Source organism: Panicum virgatum, chromosome 3K, assembly GCF_016808335.1.
Source record: "Panicum virgatum strain AP13 chromosome 3K, P.virgatum_v5, whole genome shotgun sequence".
Lineage (NCBI taxonomy): Eukaryota > Viridiplantae > Streptophyta > Magnoliopsida > Poales > Poaceae > Panicum > Panicum virgatum.
Genome location: NC_053138.1, coordinates 7,975,338 through 7,991,768, shown reverse-complemented (window position 1 = coordinate 7,991,768; position 16,431 = coordinate 7,975,338). Strand labels below are relative to the sequence as shown.

The window sequence follows — 16,431 nt, the reverse complement described above, 5'->3', positions numbered from 1 at the left end:
CACTTTGTGCGGGGGACGTGGAGACCCCCATCCTTTGTGGAGAAGCTCCTTAGTGGAACTCGGGGCCAAGGTGACCGTGATTGTGTTCACGGAAGAGACTTGGTGGCCGAGTAGCAATACTCTTAGTGAGTGCTACAACAATGTGGATGTAGGTGTGCCTTTGTGGCTAACCGAACCACGGGATAAACACCCGCGTCAAGAGTTTGTTATCTCCTATCCCGCTCTTTAAGCTTCCGCATTTCTTACAAGCAATTTGTGTGCCTTTACTTTCATAGAATAGTTTCTTGATAGGAAAGGCTATAGGCAAGGTTTTTTTTCTCGGCGAAAATTTTCCGATAAATCCGAAAATCGTGTTTCTCGGTGGGGCCCGATTTTTTGTTTACCGCTCAAAATTTTCGGTTGTTTTCAATTTGGCCCGGCCCAAAACCAGGCCACCCCCCGCCAGCTCCTAAGCCTAGCGCCCCACGGCCCAAATGCATTCTATTCCCCGTCTCAGCACCAAGACCCTGCTCGGCACTTCAGCAGCCATGGCGGCGGCGGCACTGCGTGCCTGCGCGGTCGTCCCCTGGTCGCCGTAGCTGCCGCGGCCGCGCACACCGCCTCTCCCAGTCTCCCGCGCAACGGCCCGCGCGCCGGTCTGTGCGACTGCGGCACTGCGCCCGGCCGCCCGCGACGCACGGCGGCCTGCGTCGCACGATGGCCCTGGCCGCCGCTCTGCGCGACTGCAGCACTGCGCCCGGCCGCCCGCTCGAGTGCTGGGATGCTGGGTCGCTGGGACGCCGGGACACTGGACTCCTAGCTCCGGTCCCCCGCCCTCGTTGGCACCAGCTTCCCCGACGCACGGAGCCAGCATACCAGCACTGCTTAACCAAACTAGAAACTACCAGAGAAGGTGAGCCTCTTGGATTTCAGCCGTGCTTGCCGATTCCAGCAAAGTTTTCGTTGTTAGATTGTTTGGAAGTAATCTATGTTATTCCTTGTACAAAATGAGGGATTTTTTTTCAAATTTCATCCGAAAACAAAACGGTGAATCCGAGAATTTTCCGATAAATCCGATAAACGCGTTTCTCGGTGACCTCCGGTTTTTTTTTTTGTTACCGGTAAGAAAAACCCTGGCTATAGGTTGCTAAACTCTTTTGGGATAGGGGTTTCACACTAGAACAACCTAGTTGCACATCTAGAAAGCATGTTTTAATTTAAGTTTTGTGCAATGTAGTTGGAGCCATAGGTCTAAGTTTTTTTAGTGCCTAATTCACCCCCCTCTTAGGTTAGAGCACCCGATCACTTTCAGGTAGATCTCATGAGTTGTTCCAATGAGGAATTCTCATTACCGAATATTGACGGGGCTAGCAATTCAGAGATGAAAAATACGGACATGATCATTGCTCGAAATTAAAACTCCCAAGAGAAAGAAATCCTAACTCAACTCAATGCACATCTAATGCTTATGGTGGAACAAATATAGCTTGTGAATGATAGGATTTTTACTCTCGACTTGTCAAGAACTTGATCAACCTTATGTTTGTAGGGGTTTTATTATTTTTATGAAATTAAAGTCCTCCAAATCATGCCTTACTCGCAAGCGTAATCGAAACTAAACGCTAGATCAAAGCTCAAGTGTGGGTATTAACATGGACGAATAATTTACTAAGCTCCACAAATAAGAATTAATTTCCATGACAACACTCATGAACAATTGCTTTAAAAAAATAAAGTAAAACTGAATGCATAAATAAAATTGCACGATCCAACAATTTAACAAAAAACAAAGACTCTTTTTATTTCGTTTTCATGACTCAACACTAATTTAAGACTCACTCTCACACATGCGAAAAATAAAGCACACAACGCTAGACTATGACTCTCACACAAATGAAATTAAAGGCATGCACACGACGAACTTTCGACTAAACAAAGACTAACAAAATTCAATCTACGAGCCGTCACACCTCTCCCCCATGCTTAGATTATGCGGCGCCCTCGTCGCAATGATATAAAGGATGGGTGTGACGCTCGTCGGTGTTCTCAACGGCACCTAGGGCAATTGCATCTAGGGCGCCCTCCTCTTCCTTGCTTTCGTAGATCTCCGACCATCCCGAATGACTTCCTTATGTTGTGGAGAAGGAAGTTGTAATCTCTTTCGGCCAAGCGCTCGATGTCGTTCATCCTTCGATCCATTGCCACGATTTGATCGTGACACCTATCGATGGTGGCGTAGAGATCCGTGATTTCATTGCGGCACTTGAAACAGCACCCGAAGTGATGGCCCCCCGCGGTTCGGGCCGTCGTCCTCGGGCTCATCGTCGTCCTTCTTCTTCCCCTTACCGTGGTCACCTCTGGAGGGGTCGTCATCCTCCCTTCTCTCCTCTTCGGCCCACCCCGGCCAATCATCGTCATAGTCACGACCGGCGGCGCCCCATGTACCGGGGCTCATGTAGCTCTCCCAATCGCTGTCCCCCGCATAGTCCTTCGGCTCCGGGGTGTGCTTGATGTATTTTTTCCTTTTAACTCCGAGAAGGCGCAAGGAACGCCTAGGTGCGGGTGGCTCATTGTCTTGTCGCTTCTCGCCCTCGTCCTCGTCGCTAATGACGACGACCACCCTTTGGGCTTGAGCTAGCTTCTCCTTGCGCCACAGAGGGCCCTCCCTCCGGCTTTCATCCGTGCTTGGGTATTAAATTTCTTCGGAGGGAGCTTCGCTTCACATCACTTTGCTTCGACAAGGAGGGGCGGCGCACCGGTTGCCGAGGTGGAGCTAGGCACCTGTTGGTTTGGCGTGGGGGTGTCAGGCGCCATGCCCCCCTCCTTGATCTCCATCGCTGCAATCATGGCTCTTGCGCTCGCTGGAATGGCTATTGTCAACGTCTCTCACGAGGTGGTGGTGTAGATTGAAAAGAATGAGAGAATTGATCTAAACCGCGCCTCTATTTAAGTCCTAAAAAGACTTGGAGGAGAAGTCCAATATCTCTGCGTTTTTAGCATGTGAAATCTATAAGGCACGGGTTTAAAATTTCCTTATCTCGTTCCTACCAAAAATCGAGACCGAGACTTGCACGAGAGGGCTCATGCCAGCCGGCCTAGGGGTGTTGGGCCGGCCGGCCCAGGGGGTTTTTCGGCCCCCTGGACTCCAACTTTTTCCGAGGTGCCCACCAACAAATTCTAAACCAATGTTTTACTCGAAGTTCATCCAGAATAAAAATAAAACTACGAAAATAAAATCTAAAAGAGAATATTTACAAACTTACCTTGCTTAACGTCGTTAGGCTTGACGTTCCGATTCCTCATCCAAGGTGTATGTCGGTACCCTGCAACTGGGGTACCCACTCCTACTGTGCCAAGACTCACATAGTTATCCGTAACTACGCCCAAAGGAGCTGAGCAGCCGGACCCCTAGGGTCCGACTCCATCTCACCGGACCAACGGTCCCGGACCCGCTTCCCGCTCGGGGACGGGTCCGGTGTCACCAGGTGTCCCAGAGGTGGAAATGCTCAGCACCTGTGGCCGCGGACCCGGACCCCCGCAGGTGGGTCCGGGACTTCCACGTGCCATCAGGACTCCCGCAGATGGGTCCGGAGCCGCCACGTGTCACGCAGACGCGGGCGTGGGCGCAAGCCTTCCGCTGGAAGCTCCCTCACCCACCCGCATTAAGTGCGAGTGGTTTAGGCGTGCTCTGCTGCCGCTGGGCATGGGGCAGTTTTTGTCAGTCCACACTGTGGATCGCGAGTTACCGAGGTGGGCTCGAAAGACAGCACAGCGTGTCGCGAGTAACCGGGGTAAACAGTAAAGTCACGGGCGCCGCGCGCCCCTATCCACCACAATAAGTGGAGGCGATAGCTTGCCTCTACATCATGACGCCTACGCCGCAGTCTACGTTGCTGGCACAACAGTCTACGCCGCAACCTACGCTACTGGAATCACGCCGACGAGACAAGGCAAGCCCGGAGGAGATCTACGACAGGCGTAGCGTCATAGTGGTGCTAGGCGTTATGTTATTTAAATACATCCACGGTGGGCCCATCTATCGGGGTCCCAACGGCTATGTATGTGTCTCCCTTTGACTATGAAAGGGGAGCACACGCTAGTCTCTGGACAAGTTGACTCACACTCTCTCCCTAACACTCTCAGCTCACCTGTTAGAACCACTCTCGAGCAATCTCTTGTGAGCACAGGCAATACAACACAGTGGATGTAGGATATTACGCTCCGGTGGCCCGAACCACTCTAAACCTTCTGTGTTCATCGTGTTCTTGCATCTAGATCGGACTAATCCTAGCTACCCCCCGAGTTCATTCTCCCTCAGGGCTTAGGCGGGTGCATTCTGCCACCCGGCTGGGTTTACCACCCGACATTTGGCGCGCCAGGTAGGGGAAGGTTAGCTAGTTTTAGTTCATCTCTTGCTCGTCTCCATTGTTCGTGTGGTTGAGCACTCCCACCACGACGACGACGTGGAGATGGTGGAGGGTGTGGCGTCATCCGCGCCACGCGCCTCTCGCCTTCCTGCGCCAGGGGCAACCGTGCCCGTGGAGCAGCCACTGATGGCAGCGGCGCACGTTGCACGCCAGCGAGAATCAGGTCGCCCGTCAAAGGCCCCTCACAAGCTGCGAGCAGCGGGGCGCTGGCGGCAGCTAGGGAGTAGCTTCACAACCCTCCGGCTGCTGCAGCCTCGCCAGACGCCCTGAGGCAGTGGCGGGACGACGTTGACCGTCTCCTCCATCTGGCTCAGGCCGCCCCCAGTTCCACAAGAACTGGGCAACGACCTCCGCCTGGCAATGCGGTGGTACCCTACCACCGGCGCCAGGGCGGCGCGTCGGCATCCGTGCGCTCCCCCACGGTGAGGAGTGCACGGACTGAAGACCAGCGGGCAGAGCTCAACCGCGGGCATGCGGCGAGGATGCCCGCGTCTCCAAGTACTCCTTGAGTACTTGGGCGGGCGGCCTCCTACCTACGATGGAGAAAAGAGCCTGTTCACAGCGGGTCCACTGCCGTTTAAGGCCAAAGAATTTGTTCTCATGCTAACAAAGCATGAGGCAAATCCTGAGCTGAGAACGGTTCCACAAGCTCTTCCCCAGCTGGGAGGGACTCTCCAAGGTGACAGAAGTACGCCAGCCCGAATATATTCACCTTACAATGGAGCACCACTGTAAGTTTTGTCTTTAGACGAGACGGGAAGGAATTTTTCCTTTATAATAAGATAGCACCAACATGCGGCCCAGAGCGGTAGAGGTCCGCCCTCGTAAACCCGGCATCTGGCATCCATCGCACAGCTCATGTATATCATCTTATAAAGGAAAGATCTATCTTCCGGTCCTGTCTGTGTCAACTTAATTTCCTATCTCAACTTACGAATCTTTTTCTTCTAACCCCCATGCGGCCCTCTACTCTCGTTGCTACAATCCGAATTGAGCTAGCCGGCTTGCCATTCAGGATTGGACCCCTCACTGCTAGAGGGGGGTCCGGACCCCTTAGGGACCTGCTCTGGAGAAGAGGCATTTGTTCGCTGGGGTGCCCCGAAGTCCCGTGCAGCCGCTTAGCCTGGTTCCGTACTCTAAGCCTACGCAATTCGCCACCCTGCAACGAGTGCCCCAGTACCCGGAATTGCTGAACCTAGAGGCACGAACCTCATTCTAGCTTAGGGGCTGGCTCGGAGTGGGACCCGTGGGCACGCTACTAAGCATCTACCTTGAGTCATGTGCAGGTCCAAACGTGATGATGCAGCATGTGACCCAAGGGATGGACGACGCAAGACAAGACCCTTGCGGCACGCACCGCTGGGCGCCAGAAGCAGCCAAGTTGCTCACAGTAGTGGCCCCACCTGCGGGTTCGTTGCCTCTCCCGAGGCGGGCCCGAGGGCCTCTGTCGGTTCCCTACAACTGGGGTACCCACTCCTACTGTGCCAGAACTCGCGTAGTTATCCGTAACTACGCCCTAAGGAGCTGAGCAGCCGGACCCCTGGGGTCCGACTCCATCTCACCGGACCAACGGTCCCGGACCCGCTTCCCGCTCGGGGACGGGTCCGGTGTCACCACGTGTCCCAGAGGTGGAAATGCTCAGCACCTGTGGCCGCGGACCCGGACCCCCGCAGGTGGGTCCGGGACCTCCACGTGCCATCCGGACTCCCGCAGATGGGTCCGGGACCTCCACGTGCCTATCCGAACCCCCGTGAGCTCTCGGCTCAGCTAGCTGCCCGGGAGGGGTCCGGAGCCGCCACATGTCACGCAGACGCGAGCGCGGGCGCAAGCCTTCCACTGGAAGCTCGCCCACGTGTCCCGCATGTGCGAGCGCGGGCACAAGCTTTCCGCTGGAAGCTCCCTCACCCACCCGCATTAAGTGCGATGGTTGAGGCGTGCTCTGCTGCCGCTGGGCACGGGGCAGCTTTTGTCAGTCCACACTGTTGATCGCGAGTTACCGAGGTGGGCTCGAATGACCGCACAGCGGGTCACGAGTTACCGGGGTAAACAGTAAAGTCACGGGCGCCGCGCGCGCCTGTCCACCACAATAAGTGGAGGCGACAGCTCGCCTCTACATCATGACGCCTACGCCGCAGTCTACGTTGCTGGCACAACAGTCTACGCCACAACCTACGTACTGGAATCACGCCGACGAGACAAGGCAAGCCCGGAGATCTACGACAGGCGTAGCGTCATAGTAGTGCTAGGCGTTATGTTATTTAAATACATCCACGTTGGGCCCACCTGTTGGGGTCCCAACGGCTATGTACTTGCCTCCCTTTGATTATGAAAGGGGAGCACACGCTAGTCTCAGGACAAGTTGACTCACACTCTCTTCCTCACACTCTCAGCTCACCAGCTAGAACCACTCTCGAGCAATCTCTTGTGAGCACAGGCAATACAACACACAGTGGATGTAGGGTATTACGCTTCGGCGGCCCGAACCACTCTAAACCTTCTGTGTTCATCGTGTTCTTGCATCTAGATCGGACTAATCCTAGCTACCCCCTGAGTTCATTCTCCCTTAGGGCTTAGCCGGGTGCATTCTGCCATCTCTTCATCCTTTCTTTGTAAATTGTTGTACTATTGTACGCTTTCAATCTTAACTCCTCCAATTCGCTTATTTGGATTCTCCTTTTAATTCCAACGGCTTCCGCATCAAAGTTCATCTCCTTCATCGCCCAATACGCCTTTTGGTCTAGCTCAACCGGCAAGTGGCATGTTTTTCCATAAACAAATTGATAAGGAGTCATACCAATCGGGATTTTGTCTGCCGTATGATATGCCCATAGTGCATCATCTAGTCTCTTCGACCAATTTTTTCCTCCTTTCATCACGGTCTTCTTTAAAATATCCTTCAATTGCTTGTTCGAAGTTTCCGCTTGTCCGTTTGTTTGGGGGTGATAAGCCGTGGACACTCTATGTTCAATTCCCAATTTCTTCAAGCATTTACCAAAGTCTTTGCCCGTGAAGTGTGTTCCTCCATCGCTTATTCAGATTCTTGGAACGCCATATCGAGGGAAGATTACCGATTTAATCATGTATGAGGACTCCTCCGTTGATGCCTTCCGACATGGCATAGCTTCAACCCACTTTGAAACATAGTCCACCATCACCAATATATGCTCAAACCCATGTGAGTTTACGAATGGTCCCATGAAATCGATTCCCCAAACATCAAATAGATCTATTTGCAAGTTGTAGTTCAACGGCATGGCATTTCTTTGCGAGATATTCCCCGTCTTTTGGCATTCCGGACAAGTCGAAACAAATCTTTTCGCGTCTTCATGCATCTCGGGCCAATAGAATCCACTGGCCCATACCTTAGCTTGAGTTCGAAAGTGCCCATAATGTCCTCCATATCCCGACGAGTGACACTTTCTTAGAACTTCTTCACGTTCCTCCCTCGGTATGCATCTTCTTAGGACTCCATCTTCTCCATATCTATATAAGTATGGTGGATCCCAATAGTATTTTCTTCTTTCCGCGATCACTCTTTTCTTTGCATTCTTTTCCAAGTGATCTAAGGGCATCCTTTTTATTGCCCTTATTCTATCATTCATCCAACCATCTTTGTCGAGAATTCTATATAGGTGATCATCTCTCATTTGGTCCTCGATAGGTTCTTTTCCATCATCTCCATGGTACATCCTTGATAGGTGGTCGGCCACAACATTTTCCGCTCCTTTCTTATCCCTTATCTCCACATCGAATTCTTGTAGCAATAGGATCCATCGAATCAAGCGTGGCTTAGCATCTTTCTTGGACAAGAGATACTTGATTGCCGCATGGTCGGTATAAACTATCACCTTTGAATTTACTATGTATGATCTGAATTTTTCGAAGCCGAATACCACGGCAAGCAATTCTTTCTCCGTTGTTGCAAAATTAACTTGGGCTTCATTGAGAGTCTTGCTTGCGTAGTAGATAGCATTTACCTTCCCCTCTTTTCTTTGTCCAAGAACGGCTCCTACAACGTAGTCGCTTGCATTACACATGATTTCAAAAGGTAGATTCCAATCCGGATGTTGCATGATAGGAGCACTTATGAGAGATTGCTTGAGTGTTCGAAATGCGTGAAGACAATTACTATCGAAGGTGTATTCCACATTTTTTTGGAGAAGTTGTGTCAATGGCTTGGTGATTTTTGAAAAATTCTTTATGAACCTCCTATAGAATTCGGCATGACCGAGGAAGCTCCTCAAAGATTTGATATCCGTAGGTGGTGGCGATTTCTCCACGGTTTCTATCTTTGCTTTGTCCACCTCTATCCCTCTCTCGGAGATAACATGACCGAGGACAATTCCTTCTTTCACCATGAAATGACACTTCTCCCAGTTAAGCACAAGATCAGCCTCTCCACATCTTTTAAGAACTTTCTCCAAATTTGCCAAGTAATTTTCAAAGCTAGTACCATGCACCGAGAAATCATCCATGAATACCTCCATAATCTCTTCTATGAAATCTGAAAATATAGCCATCATGCACCTTTGAAAAGAAGCGAGTGCATTGCACAATCCAAAAGGCATCATCCGATATGCAAAATTTCCATACGGGCAAGTAAATGTGGTCTTATGTTGATCATCCGAATGAATAGGTATTTGGAAGAATCCTGAGTATCCATCAAGGTAACAAAAGTGTGAATGCTTTGCCAACCTTTCTAGCATCTCGTCAATGAATGGTAGTGGAAAATGATTCTTCATCGTTGCCTTATTCAATTTTCTATAATCGATGCACATCCTCCATCCCGTGATGGTTCTTTGCGGTATCAATTGCTCCTTCTCATTTTTCACAACCGTGAGTCCTCCTTTCTTTGGAACGCAATGCACGGGGCTTATCCATTCACTATGTGGCACGGGGCATATTATTCCGGCATTCAACAATTTGATAACCTCCTTCTTCACCACATCACGCATAGCATGACTCAACCTTCTTTGATGCTCTACGACCGGCTTATATTACTCCTCGAGTTGTATACGATGTGTGCAAAAAGCGGAGCTAATACCTTTCAAGTCATCAATCGAGTAGCCGATCACCTTTTTGTGCTTCTTCAATAAATTCAACAACTTCTCCGTCTCTTCCGGGCATAATTGGTCGCTAACAATCACCGGGAAAGTCTTGCCATCTCCCAAGAATTCATATTTCAATCCCTTGGGGAGCGGCTTCATCTCAACATCGGGCGCACCATCCTCTTCTTGATCTAACTCTCCAATGTCTTCAAAATTTTCTTCCTCCAAATTCCCATGTTGCGGCTTCAACTCTTCCATTGTTTCCACTAGTTCTCCATCTTGATCATCTTGAGCGTCCCCATTCTCCAAAGCGCGTTGGAGAGGATCCCTGAAAAAATCAATGAAACGAATGCTCTCTACCCATTCGTTATCAAGAGGTAGAGGTGAAGCACGAGACGGTTTTGAATGAAATTTGAAAGTGTGCTTCTCTCCATCTAGATCAAAAGTGACAATCCCTTTTCCAACATCTAGAATAGCGTTTACTAATTTGATAAAGGGTTTTCCAAGAATTATACTTTCATGTTCATCATCACTAGCATTAATCACAAAAAAAGTCAGTAGGAATATCTTTACCCGCTATAGCAACATTTATATTTCTAAGCACTCCTAGCGATTTGATTAATCTACCATCTCCCATGATCAATTTAATGATTGTAGCATCTAGGTTCGGTGTTTCATTAAAATGCCCAACATAAACCTTGGAACTCATCACACTAACATGGGCGCCAACGTCACATAGAACATTGCGACATTTTAGTCCGTCTATCATGCAATCAACACAAGGTGTGGGTGATGGATTATCTTCGCCTTTATTGCTTCCAATCGCATATACTTGGGCTATGTGCGCGTAGGGTGATGATTCCGATTTCACTCCCATGATCCTTTTGATCTCCAGCACTTCGTCCAAGTCAATCTCTTCCTCTTTTTCTTCAAAAAGTTTCCGAATAATATCACCGACCGATTCCTTGCCAAATGTATATCCCATGTAATTATCCGGCGGAAAGTCTTCCGCTATCACCTACATCATTCCTCGTTGATTTGGATGCGGTCTTGCTTTGCCGAACAACCTTCCGAAGTCAATTGGTATCCAATCCATTTGCTCGAGTTCCCTTAGCGATTTGGCGGTGCCAAAGGTTCTTTCTTTCTTTTCCGGGTCGTCTTTCGTTGCACTCCGGATCGATGCTTCTTCATCGTGGTTTGTCTCTATGACTTTCCCATGCTTCGGTTGTTCTTCCCTCACTTCCGATGTCTCTTTTCTGAAAATTCCAGCAAGCACCCGCACTTGAGATTCTTCCTCGGAGCTTGCCGAACATCGTTTTTCACAATCTCTTCGCATGGCCGCACCATTGCTTATTTTTTTGTAGGAGTTGGGCGGCTTCCCTGAGTGTTTTCTCCATGAGATCTCATTCTGCACATATTTGAATAAATTGCATGCACTCGGGGGTTAGGGAAAAATAAAAGGTATGCAAGAGTACATCACTGGAAAATACGAGCTTCGGTCCTTGTTCAATCAATCCATTGAATCTATCTCATACTTGATCTATCCCTTCTTTTTCTCCTTGCGCGAAGTTGATCACTTGCTTCCGAATATGTTGAACCTTGCTTAACGGAAAGAACCGCTCGCAAAATTTCTTCATCAAGTCATTCCAATTTCCTTTTACCTCGAAGGATGCAAGTGCAAACCATCTTCTCGCTTCTTCCGCAAGTGAGTATGGGAAAAGATTCCATCTAAACCAAGCTAGCGGAACTCCGTCTTGTTGTACCGTGTTGCATAGCATTGTGAACCACTTGATATGTCTATATGGGTTGTCCGTCTCATCTCCTCTAAAGGGGTTTGTCGCCGCCATCTTGATGATTTGAGGTTTGATCTCGTACTCGGTGGCTCGCAACACCGAATTTGATTTTTGCATGTCGAAGTCCTCCGATCGCGGGCTTGCATAATCCCTTAGTGATTTTTCTCCTTCCTCGACGTGTTGAATGAGAAGGGCCATCTAGTCAATCAAAACAAAAACAAAAACAAAAATTTTCAAGGGAAAAGGTTAGGTGTTAATAACCAACAAAATTAATACAAAGTTAAACGTAGCAAAATCGCTTGTTCCCCGGCAACGGCGCCAGAAAAGCTTGTTGACGCTCCTTGGAGCCCCAATTTACGTACCGCAAGCGCACGGATCGTGTAGCTTTTCCCATAGAGTATTCCTCCAAGGTTTATCAATCCACGGAACAAGCGTTCTACTATGCTTAACTAAGCACTAATGACGTTGGTAAAAGATCTATATCGAGTGATTGAGTGTGAAATAGATCTAATCTAACCAATCTAATTTAATCTAGACTAGTGAGCAATGATAGGTGTGTGCATAAGATATGAAGAGCATTTGTCCATAGGGTCTAGGATCACTAGAGATGTAATCGCCGAGCAACAAAGAACAGATCTAATCTACTAAAGGTGTGTTCCAAGATCAAAACATTTCCCTCCCGCATACTGTCACTACACGAGGATAATTGGTAACGAACAACAAGAACACGATAGTTGATGTAATCTAAGTAAACCATGCAAGAGCAAAGCAAACCCAAAGCCAAGTCGCGACCTATTAATCATCATCAACAAGAATCATGATAGATCAATCTCATAAAGGATTCGGCAATTACAACTCAAGATCTCCTTACAACCCCATGAAGAAACGAGGACTTTACCCCATGAAACTAGGCGAAGCATAGTCGATCATGGTGACGAAATCTCCGGCAAGGGATGGATCCCTTGCTGTCCTCCAACTTGCACGGCGCCGAGGGACGATGAGGCCTCCGGTGTCGCCTTTCTCTTTAGTCTAACTCGAATGGATCTCTCGAAATCGTCTCTGGATGCTCTCCCTTTTCTTGACGGCGGCTTCGGGGCATATGTAGGCGGCTCTGGTCGATGGTTTTGGTAAAACACCGGCTAGGGTTGACTAGTATTTCGCGCTGAAGAAAGTTGAGGCCGATTGGGCCCTGGAATGGGCTAGGCCGGCCGGCTTAAAGGCTCCAGGCCGGCCGGCCTGGGCTCTTTCTGGCCCCTTTCGGCTCCATATTTCGCGTGCGGGCTCTTCTCCTTATTCTTCATCTTAGTCCAGTTGTGACCCTGCGTCAAAACATCTCTGAAAATGTCCAATTTCCTGCCAAAATGCAACATGCTTCAAAATCCAAGACAAAATCGAAAACGGTCAAGTTCGGGTGCCAAGTGGTGGGTTAGTACATGAATCATCCCGAAGAAATTACCAAAACCACTACTAATTATATAATAAAATGGGTACTTAAGGAGCGCCAATACTGGAGATGAGACTATCTACCTGCTGCTCTATGTCGATGATATTGTGCTCACAGCCTCCAGTCAGCAGTTGCTTGAGCGCATTATCTCCTCTCTGCAGTAGGAGTTTGCTATGAAGGATCTTGGTCGGCTCCACCACTTCTTGGGCGTCACTGTTGAGCCTCGCCCGTCTGGCCTGTTCCTTCACCAGCGGCAGTATGCACTCGACATTCTGAAACGGGCCGGGATGACTGATTGCAAGTCATGCTCCACTCCTGTCGATACTCAGGCGAAGCTGTCTGCTGATCTGGGTGATCCCGTGGCCGATCCTACTGGCTACCGGAGCCTCGCCGGTGCCTTGCAGTATCTCACCTTCACCCGGCCGGATACCATTCAGCAGGCCTGTCTTCACATGCATGATCCCCGGGAGTCTCACCTTGCTGCACTGAAGCGTCTCCTCCGCTACGTCCGTGGCACAGTTGGCTTCGGCTTGGTTCTTCACCGCTCTCCCACCTCTGAGCCGGTGGTCTACACCGGCGCTGACTGGGCTGGCTGCCCGGACACTCGTCGCTCCACTTCCGGCTACGCCATCTTCCTAGGCGGCAACCTTGTCTCCTGGTCGTCCAAGCGGCAACCGGTTGTCTCCTGCTCCAGTGCCGAGGCGGAGTACCGAGCTGTCGCTAACGGCGTGGCGGAGGCGTCCTGGCTCCGACAGCTCTTGGCAGAGCACCACAACCCGCTCGCCAAGAGCACGCTCGTCTACTGCGACAACGTCAGCGCCGTGTACCTCTCCACCAACCCCGTTCAGCATCAGCGGACGAAGCACGTGGAGATCGACTTGCACTTCGTGCGCGACAGGATCGCCGTCGGCGATGTTCGGGTACTCCATGTCCTGACCACCTCCCAGTTTGCCGACATATTCACCAAGGGACTACCCTCCTCGACCTTCTCGGAGTTTCGCTCCAGCCTCAACGTAACAGGTGGCTAGTTGTGGCTGCGCGGGGGGGGGGGGGGGGTATTTGCCCTTTGTACTTTCTTCTTGTCCAGTCTTGAACACCGCTGCGGCGGTAGTTCAGACTGCGGGGGGTGTTGGCTTTCTTGTTGTCCAGTCTTGAACACCGCTGCGCCGGTAGTTCAGACTGCGGGGAGGAGGGTGTTGGTGTATATGTGAGCTCATGTATAGAGACCCATCTAGAGGCCCATGTATAGGAACTATATATACCCACCCTTCTAGGGTTTGGAGGAATACATCCATTATTCTCTCGTACAAAACTAACATGTAGTATGTGAGACCCAAATGAAGTGAGACACAGTACTCCTTAGAGTCATCTTTGTAGTACACAGCATGTCCTCCATACTGAAATTTGTGATCATGATCAAAGCTTGTATTCTCGTACTCGGTGAATGCAGTAAAGCAGATACCAGAGATCATTAAAAAAAGGGAAAATTTGATTCATGCCACCACAACTCCGTGAAATTGGGTGTCATGTTGAAAATCATGCCACTCAATGGCATGATTTTCAACATGAGATCCAATTTCAAGAAATTGGAGTGGCATGGATCCAACTGACCCTAAAAAAAATGTGTACATGAACTGCTGCAACTATACATCTTTAGCTATTAAAGAAATACTAACACAAGCTAGGACAAGTAATGAGTCATGACTAAGCATACATTGCTTGGCAGTTCAGTAGAGATAAGAAAAATGAAGATGCAGGTGCATTTTGGATGAAATAATGCATGGAACTGACTAGGAATTTCCCTTCGGATTCAGAAGCGAGCATAGAAAACCCCTATACTTTAACAAAGTCTGGAACAGCTACATTAAACATTTCATTTAAAAAAAAACAGCTACACTAAACATGCTGTGTCCAGTCCAAATGAACAGATTATTCTTGTATAGAGCATGCAAATCACTTAACATGGAAATAACTTTCTGTTTTCTCAGTTTAATACGTCTTTATCACTAAATGGCGGCATCTCCAAGTATCAGTGGAGCAGCAAAAAGAGCATATCAAGATAGAGCTACAGATGCATACCCGAAACTTTGTACCGTTATATAGAGATGGGTTCCGCTGAAGCCTTTGGTTCCATATCTAAAAGATCAACAAACACAAAGGATGATTGGATGACCATGGATGCATGCAAGCATGCATAAGATAGACATACAATTGAGAGAAAGCATATAGATAGACCCCATTACCTGACTTATAGATTCCTCTAAGGCTGCGTCCGGATGGGGAATCCTGTCGAATGACTGACCAAACTTAACCGAAACCTTCAGTTCACAACATGAGCTCCATCAGTCCTCAGAGCGGTACTGAACTACTAGCAACCAGACACTCATATGGCAATCTAGCAGCGATAGCCCACTCCAAGCAATTAGCAACAACGTAAAGCAATCTCCACGGCTGTTCATGGCAATTGCAGCGCAAATCCAAACACCTGAGGTTAGTTCATCATTTTATTGTTCAGAATGGCATAGCTGAAACGCATCATTTCGGATTTGGGGAAGCAGGCATGACATGACCAGATAAGTACGGTAGTACGGTACGATGTAACGGCGCTAAGGACGATTACAGACAAGCACGATCCGTCAACCAAAAGTCGGGCGCGACGCCGTGCGGTGGTCCAAATGGGGAGACGGAGGCGCGACGCCAATCATGCAATCGGGAGGGAGAGGGGGAGGGGGACGAGAGAGAAGGTACTCACGCGGGAGCGAGGGAGGCCGGCGGGGCAGGAGAGGAGGAGCTTGAACGCCGTCCCCGGATCTGCGGCGGAGGCGGTGCCGGCCATACGGCTTCTGAGGGTGGCGTGGGATGGAGACGACTCAGACCGAGGAGTTCGCCGGCGCGCAACAGCGGCGGGGGCTAACGAATGCTCCGCTCTGCAAAGACTGCCTGCAACCAGGGAAAGCAAGAGCAGCGCGAGTATATTACCGTCCGATCGAAAATCCAGCGCCTCCGATCGAAAATCCAGCGCATTGGATTTTAGAAGAGGAAAATTGTACAAAAAAATGTTCAAAAGCGTTTTTTGGAAATCAGTATAGAAAAATAATAAAAGGAGAGGAAAGGAGAATTTTTTTTAAGAAAAAGAGCGACCACAGTGGGAGTCGAACCCACGACCTTCTGATCCGAAGTCAGACGCGCTAATCCACTGCGCTATGCGGTCACAACGTATTCTGTGTAACTTGCACATATTATTTAACAAAATTATTTCTTAGCATTCCCTGTCAAAATGTGCCCCGTAAACTTTTTAGGGTTAATGTTTTGTATTCAGAGCTCAAAATCCTCCCTGCTCTAGCGAACGTCCACTGCAACTTCTCGCCAGCCAGATCGGCAAAAGGGTCCATGATATTTGGGGTTGTCAATTTAGGAAAAATAGAAAATGAGACGCTTCTCCGAAAGGAAGAATATAGGCTGAACAGTTCATGTTCATAAATCATAAAAGACACGTTTGCCTGGGATCCGATAATTAATTTTCAGAGCAGACGAGAGAGAGAGAGAGAGAGAGCGAACTATCATCATGCTTTTTATTCATGATCCTGCTTGAAAGTTACATGACATTCAGGCATTCGGCTGTGGCGGCGAGTCGTCGGAGCCGCCGTTGCTGGGTCCAGAGGGCGGTATGATCTTCCGTGGCAAGGGCTTCCCAACCACGTCCCACGCCGTCGATGGCGGTGACGGCGAGTCATCGGAGC

At 49.4% G+C, this 16,431-nt stretch overlaps 1 non-coding gene across 1 annotated transcript; it reads right to left on the bottom strand.

Moving 5' to 3' along the window:
- Positions 1–15,828: 15,828 nt before the first annotated feature.
- TRNAR-UCG lies at positions 15,829–15,902 on the bottom strand. The gene has a single exon. It is a non-coding gene; the product is annotated as a tRNA-Arg (tRNA).
- Between the last annotated feature and the right edge of the window lie 529 nt (positions 15,903–16,431).